General features: G+C 43.6%; 1 protein-coding gene across 3 annotated transcripts in view; it reads right to left on the bottom strand.

The window, feature by feature from the left end:
- SGSM3 (small G protein signaling modulator 3) overlaps positions 1–9,242 on the bottom strand; it is a 45,519-nt gene extending 36,277 nt beyond the window's left edge. For all 3 annotated transcript variants that reach the window (XM_087448892.1, XM_004437887.3, XM_087448893.1), the window contains exon 1: positions 9,123–9,242. The gene's annotated coding sequence lies outside the window, so the exon portion shown is untranslated. The remainder of the gene's footprint in view (positions 1–9,122) is intronic.
- Between the last annotated feature and the right edge of the window lie 4,932 nt (positions 9,243–14,174).

Genomic DNA, 14,174 nt, shown 5'->3' on the forward strand with positions numbered 1-14,174 from the left:
TTACATTGCTTTCTTGTGACATTAGCTCTTGGAACACACCTACTACGCTGTGACGTAGGTAAGGTCACATGCACAGGCCACATGTGAGTGTTCAGCCAACAGTCTCAGCCAAGCTCTGGCTGACAGGCATTACTGACCCCAAGCCATGTGAGTGAGGAAACTTTCCAGATGACTCCAGCCCCATCTAATTGCAACTGCTTGCAATACCCTGAGCAAAAACTGCCTGGTGTAGTCCAATCAACTCCTGTGTGAGAGAATAATAAAATGATTACTGTTGTTTGTTTTGTTTTGTTTTTTTGTGAAGGAGATCAGCCCTGAGCTAACACCTGTGCTAATCCTCCTCTTTTCGCTGAGGAAGACCAGCTCTGAGCTAACATCTATTGCCAATCCTCCTCCTTTTTTTCTTCCCCAAAGCCCCAGTAGATAGTTGTATGTCATAGTTGCACATCCTTCTAGTTGCTGTATGTGGGACGCGGCCTCAGCATGGCCGGAGAAGCGGTGCGACGGTGCGCACTGGGATCCAAACCCGGGCCGCCAGTAGCGGAGCGCCCGCACTTAACCGCTAAGCCACGGGGCCGGCCTGCTGTTGCTGTTTTAAGCCACTAAATTCTGGAGTGATTGTTACGCAGCTATAGATAAAGAATTGGTGCTCAGTATGTTATAGCTATTATTAATATAATGCCATTTTAAATTTCAGTCAGTCTGCTCTTATCCTTTACTTTTTCAGACTGACAAGTCCTAATCTTTTACTCTGACCTCACATGGCACTGTTTCATTTAACATAAATGAATGTTTACTCTGGGTCGGACCCCATTTTAGACCCTGCAAGACAACAGTGAACAAATCCAAACCGCAGCCTTGTGGAGCTTTTATTCTAGCCACGTAAGGAGACAACCAAACGATTCAATAATATAAAATAACAGCAATTATTAACATAATTTAATAAATTGCACAGTAATTTATACATCAAGTCAGGTAATGATAAGTGTTACCTCTCGTGCTTATTATTTTGTCCTTTTCTAGAAATGAGAGGAATCAATATTCTACCAGAAAAATACAAAGTATTCAGAGCCATCTCAATTTAAAATAAAGGATGGGATAATATTTTCTGTCGTTTCCAAAACATTTCTGAACAATGCCTTACACATTGTTCTTTTTGACCATGATAGTCAAATGGAAAAATCTATAAACTCCCAGGTCCCTTCATTAGGTCATAATCATTCATTTTATCAAACTAATTTGGATTTTTTGTTGCTTCAGTGAGCTTCCAGATTTACCTGTTAAATTTAGAATAATAAATTAATGTAATATTTTAATTTGTATCTTTCCAGATCCCAAATACAATATCTATGTTGTTAAAATACTTATGCTTTTTTCTGATGATTTATATAGATTAGTAAAATTTTCCTGTAACTTTTCCCCAAGCACTTGGTTCTTCTCAATATGAATGAATATAATGTTAAAACACTGCTTATATTATGTGAATCAATGTGGAAAGAAAAATAAAATTTACAAAAATAAAAGTTACAGCAACTTTTAAAGAATATACATACTTCATAAAATTAAACACATATGTATTCTGCAATGTACATCTATAAAAAAATGAACTTTAACTCACTTCCAAAGTTTATTATCCTGCCTCTCTATTTGCCTGTTTTTCTATCTATTCTTGAATTTCAAAGCAAAAATAAACCTAAACACACACACACAAAAACCACTCACACAAATCCAGTAATATTTTTTCTGGTTATAAAAGCTGTAGACGGGCCGGCTCCGTGGCGTAGCGGTTAAGTGCACGTGCTCCGCTGCTGGCGGCCCAGGTTCGGATCCCGGGCACATACCAACACACCGCTTGTCAAGCCATGCTGTGGCGGCGTCCCATATAAAGTGGAGGAAGATAGGCACGGATGTTAGCCCAGGGCCAGTCTTCCTCAGCAAAAAGAGGAGAATTGGCAGATGTTAGCTCAGGGCTGATCTTCCTCACAAAAAAAAAAAAAAAAAAAGCTGTAGATATTCATTGTGGAAAAGCCGGAAAATTTACAACTAATAAATGAATAAAGAAATGAATGCCCAAATGTTCACTGATTATTTCCGGGTAGTGGGGATAAGTGTGATTACTTAATCACACATACACACATACACACGGCATAAAGAAAAATGTGAACAATCACACAAGAACATTTCCATCAACACAGAACATTCTTTTGGATAGCACTTCACTATTATACTGTCTCCCGGGACTAGGTTCTGGGGTGGGTACATTCGGTCTCTGTCTATGGGATTATAGTTTCACTGACCAGGCAAATACAGACACATGAAATGGTGAACAACCCAAGGCCGGTTAATAATAAGAGGGCAAACCACAGCTATTACCAGTTCAAAGAAATTAAGAGATAACTATAGGTTGAAGTGGAAAAGCCTTCATGAAGGAGACAGATATTTATTTATGGACTTAATAATTCACTGAGGGATATGCATATACTGTGCGAGGCACTGTAAGGGCCCGAGCTAAGCAAGATTTAGGGGCACCACAGTTTAACAAGGAGATAAACCAATATCTCCACTCTCTCTCCAATTCTGTCATTAATGAGCTGTGTGACACTGGGATCTCTAGTCCTTATGAAGGAGATCATCTCAGACTTCTAGTCCTAAAATGCTGTGATCCAAAGAGAAAAGGAAGGGCCGGCCCGCTGGCGCAAGCAGTTAAATGCGTGCGCTCAGCTGTGGCGGCCCAGGGTTCGCCGGTTCGGATCCCGGGTGCGCACAGACACACCACTTGTCAAGCCATGCTGTGGTAGCGTCCCATATAAAGTGGAGGAAGATGGGCATGGATGTTAGCCCAGGGCCAATCTTCCTCAGCAAAAAGAGGAGGATTGGCAGATGTTAGCTCAGGGCTGATCTTCCTCACCAAAAAAAACAAAGAGAAAAGGAAAAGGAGGCGGCACCAGAAAGTAAGGAAAGCAACTGAAAAAGGTATAAAGTTGACAGAATGAGCTAGCTGTGTTCAAAGCAGACCCAGCGGTGATTTTGTGTTGAGGAAATATTCATTCATTCAACGTATATTTACTGAGTGCCTACTATGTGCCAGGCACTGTTCTAAGTGATGGGGATACAGCAGTGCTCAAAACAGATAAAAATCCTTTCTTTCTAGGATCTGGCATTCTAGAGGGGAAACAAGTGATTAAAAAAATAAATAAGAAACTATATTGTATGCCAGGTGATGAACAGTGCTACAGAATAAAATGAAGCAGGAAAAGGGATAGGCAGTTTCAGGAAGTTGCTATTTTAAACCAGGTGTTCAGGGAAGGCTCAATGAGAAGATGAAATCTGAGCAAAGACATGAAGAAGGTGAGGGGCTGAGTGAAGCCAAGGTCCGGGACAGAGAGAAGAGCAGCATATAGGTGGTGAGGCAGGAGCACAGGACACCAGGTTGGCAAAGTAGAGAAAGGCAAGAACAGTAGAGAAAGGAAAGATCTCTAGGTCTGAGAGTCTGGAGACTTAGATTTCAATCAGAGAATCATCACTTCAGAATTGGAGAGACCTTTACAGGTCATTTAGTACAACTACCCACTAGATTATTAAACCCATATTACTCCTTCCAGGTGACCATCTTATCACTGCTTGAACAATTTTAATGCATGTATCTACCTCCACAGACCAAGACAGCCTGTCCATCCTTGGATAGCCCTGCCTTAGGCTTTAACTTGAGCAGGAATCTGTTTGCTAGTAATGTCTACTCTTCATTCTTTTTAGGGAAACTTTGTATACTATATGCTTCAGACCTTTGAAGATAACCTCAGGTCTTCTCTGAGATTTCTCTTCTCTACAGGTTAAAGTTAACCAGTTATTTTAACTCTTTTCTAAGTGACGTGACCTCACGTCATGTAACAATAAGTTACGGGAGTCTCAGCTGCAAGCCACAAAAATTGACTTTGGATAACTTAAATTACGTAATATAGGAATGTAGTAGAAGGCTATGAGGTAGAGTACAGAACTGAGGAAAAGCTGAAGAATCAGGTCTTTGAGAACAAATAACAGAGCAGCTCCCGCGTCTACATATTAGGAATTAACTCATGATTATGATAAAGGAGCTGCGACTGTTTGTCACTGTGTCATTCAACCTCAGATTCAAATTAAAGGAGGAACACATCTATCTCCCTAACATCTACTGGCCTAACCTGGGTCATGTGCCCATCACCTACTTCGTCAGGGATGGACTGTTTCGTCAAAGCAACAGTGAGCTGCTATTCCCAGAAAAACCTGGACTGGATGCTGGGCAGGCCAAAACAACATATGTCCACTCAACTCTCTCAAAATGTGATGCCTCAAAATCAATGCAAGAATGCGGGTGTGCAGGAGGAGCAAAGCCAGAGTATCGCCTCCACACCTGCTGTATGTCCTTGGGCAAGTGACCAAACCCATGCCTCAGTTCCCATCTGTAAGATGGTGATGATCACGACGACATTTTGTTGTACTTATGCCAACCAAACAAGAATATGTATGTGAAATGCTTTATAAACTCAAGGCTAACTGTAGTAGCCAGCACTTACTGACTGCCTGTCACAGACACTTTACGTAGATTATTTTATTTAATCTTCAAAACAACCCTATGAAGTAGGAGGTTATGAACACAAACTCTGGAGTCTCACTACCCAGATTCAAATCCTGACTCCACTACTTATTTGTGTGACTTTGAGCAAGTTACTTAGTGTTTCTGTGACTGTTTCCTCACCTTAAGCAGGTGTAATACTAATAATATATAGGGTGGGGGCCGGCCCCGTGGCTTAGCAGTTAAGCACGCGTGCTCTGCTACTGGCAGCCCCCGTTCGGATCCCGGGCGTGCACCAACGCACCGCTTGTCCGGCCATGCTGAGGTGGCGTCCCACATACAGCAACTAGAAGGATATGCAACTATGACATACAACTATCTACTGGGGCTTTGGGGAAAAAAAGGAGGAGGACTGGCAACAGATGTTAGCTCAGAGTCGGTCTTCCTCAGCAAAAAGAGGAGGATTGGCATGGATGTTAGCTCAGGGCTGATCTTCCTTAAAAAAAAAAAAAATAATAATAATAATAATATATAGGGTGGTTGTGAAGATTGAGTTAATATAAGTAAAATTCTTAGAAATGTGCCTCGTATATGGTAAACACCCAATAAATATTAGCTATTATTATGAGTGGTGATAGTAGTAGTAATTATCCCAATTTTGCAGATGTGCAAAATGAGGCACTGGGAAGTTATATCACTTGTGTTAAGTTTTCAAAGTTTAAAGTGGTAGAGCCAGAACTTAACTTTATTGTAGGTGCTCCTAATTACTATACTCTACTGACTTCAAAAGTTTAAAAAAAAAAAAAAAGGTGGTATTTGGACTTTAACCCTAACCTCAAGTCACACAAATTAAGGATATTTACAAATGAAACTCAAACACAAGAAGAGGGATATGATCTGTTGTTTCATGTCTTTAGAATGTTAGCTGGAAGGCTAACTAGATATCTAGAGACAGTCAGGAACAGTCATATCACTTTCTTAAGAAAAGAATCTTCTCTTAGCCCCAATTGGAAATCAGGCCCTTCCCAAGAAGAAGCCTTCTGATAACTCGACTGGTGCTTTCAATCTCATTTCTAACGTTACTCTTCTTGATAAAGCTAGTTAATGATTCCAAAGAAGTTAACTTTCCAAAACAATTCACATCATTAGCAGAGAAAAAAAACACACATATAAAACCTACATAACACTTAGAAAAAGCAGGAATGTGTTTATAATGGAAGAGAGGCATGAAGTGAAGACAGTTAACAGTGCCTAAGGAGGGGCTGGCCCCACGGTGTAGGGGTCAAGTGCTCACGCTCCACTTCTGCGGCCCGGAGTTTGCGGTTTGGATTCCGGGCGCGCACCGACGCACCGCTTGTCAGGCCATGCTGTGGTGGCGTCCCATATAAAGTAGAGGAAGATGGGCACAGATGTTAGCTCAGGGCCAATCTTCCTCACACACACACACACAGACAAAAAAACAGTGCCTAAGGAAAAGAAGTGAATGTCTCTCTCCTCCTTTATGAATTGTGACCATAAAGTCACCATAAAGCTTACGTGTTCAAAAAGAAAGGGAAGTGATTATACACATACTATTCAAACAATGGGGTCTTGAAAGCCAGTTCATAAGCCACACTGAAAGTGAGCCTCATTATTTCGGTCATATGGTATATCAAGAGGACCAGCACCCACTATGTGCTGAACACAACATCCTATGAGGTATTCCTTCAACAAATACTTATTGATCACCTTCCACTGTTCTGGGAGACAGGGCTGAGGCGGTGAAAGAGAAACGGCTTTACTTTCATAGTGCTTACATTGTAGGCAGGTATTATAAAGAAGAAATTAAAGGTCAGTTCCCATGTCCGTCAGACTCTAAAGCTTACAATGTATATTTCAACTGTAGCATCTCTCACTGGCAAGGCACAGCTTCTCCTGAAAGTCCACACCTACACGTGCAATCCTGACCTCACTGTCTGGAACAATTTAGGGTTTCTCTCTGCTGGCAGACCAGTGTCACTTTCTCAGTGAATTGTTCCTCCCCCAACTCCCAAGAGCAAAGATTGCTCCATCAGCAGTTAACACATCACACTGACATGCATGAAACTCTTTTTCTCTCTCATTAGTCCCTAAACTCCCTCAGGGCAAGAACCCTGTCTTAGCCTCTTTGTAAGTCTAGAAGATGGTATACACAGTAGGCATTCAATAAATGGCTGAGTGGAGCTCATGAGCCAATTTCAATAGAGTTGAGGGTAGAAGCCAGACAGCAATGAACTAAGGAGTAAATGGAAGAGAAGAGCACAGTTTGCTTTTTAAGAACAAGTTTAGAAAGGAAAAGGAAGGGAAATGGTAACAGTTTGAAGAAGAAATGTGATCACTGGAAAGTTTTATATTTTCTTGAAAATGAAAAAGACGAACGTATTTGTTGGTAAGGCAGTACAGCACAGTAGAAAGGGCAGGGGTGTCAGAGTCAGACAGACTTGAATTTGAATTCTGGCCCTGTCACTGACTATGTCTGAAGGCAAATCACTTAACCTCTGTACTTCAGCTTACACATATATAAAATGAGAATGATAATACCTACAACTCACTGTTACAATTACAGAACTTGGCAAACAGAAGACATTCAATCAACAGAATTGATGATGATTATTGTATGTGGAAGCCAGGACTCTGGTGTTCTAAGCCCTCCCTCATAGCTTGTGCTTCAGCCCAGATTTCCTGTCTCAGTCTGTATGTAATATGTGATGGCAAAGAAACAGGACCGTCATTTCTTCTGTACCACCCTCTGTGCTATTCCACTGCCTTGTGACAGGCTGCATGAACTCATGAATGGCTGCTGTGGAAAATTACTGATGTCACCAGCTAAGGAACAGGGACAATCTGGAGAATAAGCAGATGAAACTGTTAAATCATCAAATGAACAAGATTTTGGGCTCCTGCCAAAACTCTCATTGAGAACTAAGAAGAGAGACACTGAAAACACAAACACTCAGAACATCAAGTTTCTAAGCCAACAAGGTGTTCCCAGCGTCCACTCCACGCACAGAAAGACAGCTGTATAATAAGAGATGATTCCCTCCTGAGTTCCCTTCTCAATATTTCACCCTAATGTCAGGGTCATTTCTGTGAGGTACTACTCTAGTTCACTGACTTTTCTGTCAACCTGACAAGTTCCCAAAATCACAAGATTAGTATGCTCTTTTATATTTGAACAATTTTTGTTCCCAGTCTTTTAAAGTTAACGCTCTGGTCATGGGTCATGTTCACCTGTTACCCATGTCTGATCAACAGAAACATCTCACCCCTCCCTGCTCTCCCAGATCACACACCTCCATGCTTAAAAAGGGGCACCCAGAAGAGGACTAATGCCCAGGCTAATGAGACAATTAGTTACAAAAAGGCTATATGCATGTAGGATTATCAAGAGACAGGAAAATCGGCCTTTATTTAGAGTCAATTACAAACTAATCATGGAGAACAGAAATAAATACATAAAACAAAGAAGATATTATTGTTTAGAGTTCAGAGACAACTGGAAGATAAGGAAAAGAGATGAGGAAGAAAAGTAGGAAACATGTGTGGTCTACCAACTTGATCATAAAAGCTACAAGTAAACAAGTCAAAGTTGAAAATTCAGTTTTTGTGAGTCAGAGTCTGATCAGGAATTGAATTTACCCAGAAAGAACAAGAAAGGAGGGTGAAGAATATTCCTGGACACCTCTAAATATCCCACCAAAAAACAGCCAGCACCCCACCACAAATCTCACCTGCTGCACAAGACTGGGAAATAGGATACAGTCATTCGTCATAGAAAAGAAACTTTAAAATATCCCCCTATCCCCATGTAAAAAGCATCCTGGATCATTAAACTAAGTAGGAGAATAATTTTCAAAACTCCAATCCTAACCCCACTGGGTGATTCTAGCTAAAACATGCCTCAATTTCCCCAAAGTTAAAATACAAACACATTTTACAGTGTGTTCCGAGTCTCGGCCCGAACCTGAACCTGACCCCGGACCTGACCTGAATCTTTAAAGTGAAGTCACAAGCTACATCTGAGGAAGAGTTTGCTGCTGTAAATGTACCCGAGGCAGCCGTTCTTCCAAAAAAATAAAAAGAAGCCCGGCATTAGGTGCGGTCTCTGAAAAACCGCTCCCAGCTGCCGGGGTGGGGTGTATCGGGCCCGAGCCCCCCGGGCACCTGCGCCCCGGCGCAGCGGCCCCCACCTCCCTCTGGGCCAGGCTGGGCCTCCTGGGGGTCCCTCCCCCTCCTCCCCTCCCCGAGCGGGACGGGGGGGCGCGGGTCCGAGCACCGCCTCCGCCCGCAGGCCCCGCGCCGGGACCGCGAGAGCCCGCGCTGCCGCCGCCGCCGGCCGGAGCCCCCACCCCACACGCCGCATGAGCCAGGTGCGGCCGCCCCGCTCTCTGCGGCCGGGGGCAGTGCTTCTCCCCTCCTCGACCCCTTCAGCCCGTCAGTCCGTCCGTCCGTCCGTCTGTCCACAGCCGCCCCCGCATCCACACCGGAGGGGCAGTGAGGGCGCCGGGCCCCGCAGGCCCAGCGAGTCTCAGCCGACCTCTCGCTCCGGACTCACCCGCCCCACAGGGGATGTCCAGCTGCCCCGCCGCCGCCAGTCCCTGCCACCTCAGCGCCAACGCGGTCGGGCTCACGACTCCGCGGCTCAGCGACTCGGACCCAGTCAGCGCTCGGCGGCGCCAGCGCGCACGCGCGCCGGGCCGAGCGGGCGGTCGCGGGGCAGGCTGGGGGCTGTAGTCGTTGCGGTCCGCCGGGCGCGAGCGGCCGCAGGGTCTGTGCCACCGCGGACCGCGCAAGCGAGCCTCGTTCCAGAGCCAAGCCCCGGTCCCCCGGCGGGGGAGGGGCACAGGCGGCCTTCGAAGCCCAGTTTTAGCCTAGCTATGCCCACTGCCTCCCGTCTGCGCCGCAGCCCGAGGAGTTTAGGGCAACATGCGGTGGACCAGCGGTCAGGATGGGTGGATAGACGCTGCAGGGCTCTGGGAAGGAGTGGCCCTTACTTGATGCTCATTTTCTAAATATTTAAGTGCCTTCTTACGGGTGTACAGAACCAGTCCTAGACCAGCATGATCCACTCTTACACAATTCACAAGACTTGGAATGAGCCACAAATTGGAACAAATTTGTTGAGGTCATGCCCAAGAAATTCTCTCCGGGCATGTATAGCACAGTGGGTGTAGTAGGAGGCCTTCATTTGAGTCACTCAACCACGCTGACATTTAGCTCATCCATAAAATGAGAATGTGAACTTATGGTTGTGTGAGAACTAGATGCTGTTTGAGAAAACGTTAAAGCACAGTACAAATGAACAGTCCAGGAAGCTAGTGGGCCCATCTCCATTCAATATCTGGGTCCTAGTTGACATCAGGCTCTAGCTTGAAAAATCGTGCTTGCCACCTTTTAGAAAGGTCACCAAAGGCTACAATAGTGTCACAGGAATGTTCTCCAGAAATTTCACCCTACTTTGAAGCGATATGAATTTAGTTTTAGAGCTACTACTTAATGTAAGCGTGGGTTCCAAATGGTGTTCCAGGCTGGTGTCAGGGTGAATGAATGGGAACCACAGCCAGCGCCTACAAAACACAGTAAGGCAGTCTCAGTCACGACCCCACGGTGTTATGCTCACTTTACAGAGCACTTTCAGTTATTCATAGCACTCCTCTGCTGAAAGCAGGGTGAATTTTACCATTCAAATTTTACAGTGGACCTGGTCAAAATAAAGAGAACTAGTAAGTGGCAGAGCAGAGATCTGAACCCAGTTTCTGTGGCCAAGTTCATTTTTCTTCCCAACCACACCACTGTCTCTCTCAAATTCTGCTTTCTTGAGGAAAAAAAAAAATCGTTGTAGAGCAATGAATTCCAGCCTTTTTAGTGTGGTGACATCCTTTTTCTCTCATCTCACAACTTGTACGCACAGGCTATATTTCTTAAATTTATCTTTATGGGAAAACACAATTTCTTGAGATAGTTGTAAGGTAAGCTGAGGTGTCAAAACTCAATGGCTGAACAATGCTTAGTTTCAGCACAGACCCCTTAGGTTTTTGCAATAAAGCATTAGCATTTCATTTTTGCCTTCTTTCCCTCCGGACTTAACAAGGAACTAAGGACTTGTCAATGCTGTTGCCAAATATAGTTTCCAGCCCTCCTCTGGTTCCAGTGGAACATCTGTCAGACATGAATACTGGGCAGGTCTAAAGGCCACAAGAGACAGAAAATGAGTACCTCCGTTTTAGGAATGGTAGACTAGCTAACAATTGTATGAAACCTTCTTACTCATAAATGCTGTGTAAGAATTCCTTATACACATGTAGCCTCCATTAGTCAGACAACAAAAGAAAGAAAAATGCCAAATTCTTAAAAGCTTCCTAGGACAGCACCCAAGGCAGGGCCCCTCTCAATTCATGTCATATGAAGGTAGATGGAGCTGATATATTGAAGTACTTCAGCCAAGTACCACATAGGTGAGAAAAGAAGCTTCTGCAACATGATGAAGAGTGAATTACAAGATGCTTAAACCAAGGGAGCTAAAAACCAAGGAAAGCAGTGTGGATTTCTGGTTGAAGTCACATTTCAAGAGCACCTTTTCTCAGTGGAGCTTAATGAACTTGACACGTGTTCAAATGCTGCATTATGTATGTCCCATTATTGAGGAGGCACTCACCACTCTGTGTAGTCTGTTTCCTGCACTGGAACCGTAAGCTCCAGGAGGGCAGACTGTCTTGCTCACCACTATATTCCCAATACACAGTAGAGTGCTGAAAAAACTATTTGTTATAGTATGAAACCTGGATCAGAAACAAAATATTTTGTAAATACTTATTTCCTCCAGGTTATCACTAAAGAAACGAAGCCTTCTAAATGTGAAGTATAAATATATTATTTTACCCTTTTTTTCCTTGAAGGAAATGAGCAACTCAGTTATTTAAGAAACTATGGGACGAATCCTTCTGCGATCTGTTGTGTTTGGATTTCTGCAGTATATATTTTAAATATACTTGGCCTGTACTCTTAAAACCAGCACTATCCTAATTACAACTTCTCAAAGTTTAAAGCCATGGGAGAGGTATAACACTTTCCCAGTTTTAAACTTCTCAGTGCCCTAGAGCCATAGCAATGAAAGGCTAAGTCATTCATGGATGGAAACTCACTCGCAGCATTCATGGCTCGTCTCCCTCCCGATCTCACATGTGGCCACTTGAGACCACTATTGGATATGAGCTTGTTATTTCCTAAGAAATCCCTTGTGGGAATTAAGGACACAAGGGTCTGCAGCAGTTCCCAGGGATCCCTTCAAACCCCTCCTTCCACTCCAGCCTGGGCTGGATGCTACCTAACCACAATTTCTGGCCCACGCTAGAAGAGGAAGGCCCAACACTCCCACAAAGATACGAGAACTTGCAGTACCAAGGAAGACATCAGAATCTGAAAGGGCGGTCAAACACGGCTCTTCCAATGCCAAAGGGCCTCGTTAAATGAGAAAATATAGAGGGCCTTGTTTTCATCCACCCAAAATCTCATTCCTCATTTGACCTTTCGTCCAAGTAGTCACCTACAGATCATCTTGTCCAATGAAGTGCTCATCTTGAAATCTGGGCCAGAAACCCACCTCAGTTCCTTTCTGAGTTTGGGCTTTTCATGAAGGTAAATTACCACCCATACTCACTACTTAAACTATTTTCTCAGAAATTTGGCCTCTAAGAGCTTCTCTGAATACAGCACTTAATGAGGTAAGGATAAGGTCACACCAGATCCAGAATGGAAAAACCAAATTCTACTTTGACTTCTAGTTATGTTCAAAATTAACTAAATTTATGAGCTAAATTTTGTGTCCATTAGACCACATCTCTGATAAAGAACATAACTGGTAAGTAATATATATAAATTCTGGTCTCTAAAAAATAATGTTATAATGACTGAATGTAATTTCTGTCCCAGATAGGATCCTGGAACAGAAAAAGGACATCAGTTAAAAACTAAGGACTTTCGGGCCGGCCCCGTGGCTTAGCGGTTAAGTGCGCGCGCTCCGCTGCTGGCGGCCCGGGTTCGGATACCGGGCATGCACCGACACACCGACACACCGCTTCTCCGGCTACGCTGAGGCCGCATCCCACATACAGCAACTGGAAGGATGTGCAGCTATGACATACAACTATCTACTGGGGCTTTGGGGGGAAAAAAAATAAATAAATAAAATCTTAAAAAAAACAAAAAACTAAGGACTTTATTTAATAATGTATCAATAGGGCCGGCCCTGTGGCTTGGTGGTTAAGTGCACGTGCTGCAATGCTGGTGGCCTGGGTTCGGATCCCGGGTGCGCATCGAGGCACCACCTCTCCCTCCATCCTGAGGCCGAGTCCCACATACAGCAACTAGAAGGATGTGCAGCTATGACATACAACTATCTACTGGGGCTTTGGGGGGCAAAAAATAAAATAAATAAAATCTTTAAAAAAAAAAATAATGTATCAATATTAGTTCATTAACTGTGACAACTGTACCATACTAACATAAGATGCTAATAACAGGGAAAACCAAGCATAGGGTATGTACAACCTCTCTGTACTATCTTTGCAATTGTTCTGTAAACCTAAAACTACTCTAAAATTTACAATTTAAATAAAAATTGCATTAAAAAACTTGAGAAAATACACACAAGCAAAAAGAAAATAAAAATCACCTTAAACTCATCATCCAAGAAACTACACTTATTTCATTACACAGCTTTTCAGCATTTTTTTTTTTTTTTTTGGTGAGGAAGATCAGCCCTGAGCTAACATCCATGCCAATCCTCCTCTTTTTGCTGAGGAAGACTGGCCCTGAGCTAACATTCTTGCCAATTCTTCCTCCACTTTATGTGGGATGCCGCCACAGCATGGCCTGACAAGCAGTGCGTCTGTGCACGCCAGCAGCGGAGCGCACACACTTAACCGCTATGCCATGGGGCCGGCCCCTCAGCTTTTTTTTTTTTTAACTTTCCTATATTTATTTTTTATGCTGCCTCATTTCCCATTCTCTGGGTGGTTCTGGTTCAAGTTCAGGGTGTACTCTGTTCCATGGCAGGCAAACCAAATCAACAGCAGCATCCTGCTCCTGAATGACCATACCAAGGAAGAGTTGGTGATCGTTCCCAGGCTCAGAAAGGCAAATGACATTTTCTGAGTACCTTCTTCATGTCAGACCCTACATTATGCAATTTCAGTCAGCTAACCCTCACATCCATCCAGGATTTACGTCACCATTCTGGAGGCATATGACCTCTGTGCTAAACTTTCCTGGTTATCAAATGAAATCTACCATCAGCCAGGGGAAGAGGGCAATATGTGCCTAGGTGACTGACTGCAGCTGAACAGAAGCCGGTTGTCCCACAGTCTACCCAGACCCTGATTTCTGGATGGTTCAGATCCTGGAGTTTGCATCACTGGTTAACTGAATGCAATCTAATCTTCGAGAAGGCATGAGTGTTCTCTCTTCTCAGCCAACCTATAGCCCATACAAATGCCTTTAAATTACAATATTAAATGGGAAAATAAGATCAGGTAACAAAATTGCACTTAAGAGTATATCACAAGCATAGGCGCCAACCTCATAGCCTAGTGCTTAAGTTTGGCATGCT

The sequence above is a fragment of the Ceratotherium simum genome, chromosome 25 (genome assembly GCF_057802395.1).
Source record: "Ceratotherium simum simum isolate JZ-2026a chromosome 25, ASM5780239v1, whole genome shotgun sequence".
NCBI lineage: Eukaryota > Metazoa > Chordata > Mammalia > Perissodactyla > Rhinocerotidae > Ceratotherium > Ceratotherium simum.